This window comes from Ailuropoda melanoleuca, chromosome 8, assembly GCF_002007445.2.
Source record: "Ailuropoda melanoleuca isolate Jingjing chromosome 8, ASM200744v2, whole genome shotgun sequence".
NCBI lineage: Eukaryota > Metazoa > Chordata > Mammalia > Carnivora > Ursidae > Ailuropoda > Ailuropoda melanoleuca.
In genome coordinates, this window is record NC_048225.1 from 5,135,203 (window position 1) to 5,135,885 (window position 683).

Below are 683 nucleotides of genomic sequence, written 5' to 3' on the forward strand. Positions count from 1 at the left end.
CGCGGCAAAGTGGCTATAATAGTGTCATCTCAGAAAGTGGTAAAAACTACATGATAGTGTCCACATAAAGGGCTAAGTACAGCACGTGGCCTTCCCTATGAGGTCGTAAGTCCTCTGTGTCCACAGAAAGGCTCCCCATCCCAGAGTCGCTGCCAATCCCTGGAGCACTTCTCTGTTTCCTCCGGAGCACAGAGACTCCAGAAGCGGGTTTCCCTGCACCCCGGGCCGGGAGAGGCTGTGTCACCTCGCCCAGAGCCATGAAGGAGGCAGGCTCCGGACGACCACAGAGCGGGGCCAGAAAACCCAGATTTCTCACTTGGGTGAACTCGTCGCGTAGAGGAGGCTCAGGGCCCTGTTTGACCGGCTTGGCAGCGGAAGGAATGCGGGCGCGGGCTCACCCACCTGCCAAGCCCTCCTTCACGGCATCCCTGGGGAGCTGGGGGGTAGGGGTGCCACCGGGGACCGACCTAACCGCGCCTACACGGTCCATGTCCCCCCAGTCGCCTGAAGCACACCCCCACATTTCCAAGAGGGCGCCGGGGAGGAGCGCGCGGCGCCTCACAAAGCCAGGTGAGCAGCCGCGTCCCCGCCGCACGTGCTAAGCCGCCGGAACCCCGACCGGGAGTCCGCGCAGCCGCCACCTCCGCGCCGTCCCCCCCCGGCCGCGTGCGCCCCGCCGCCAC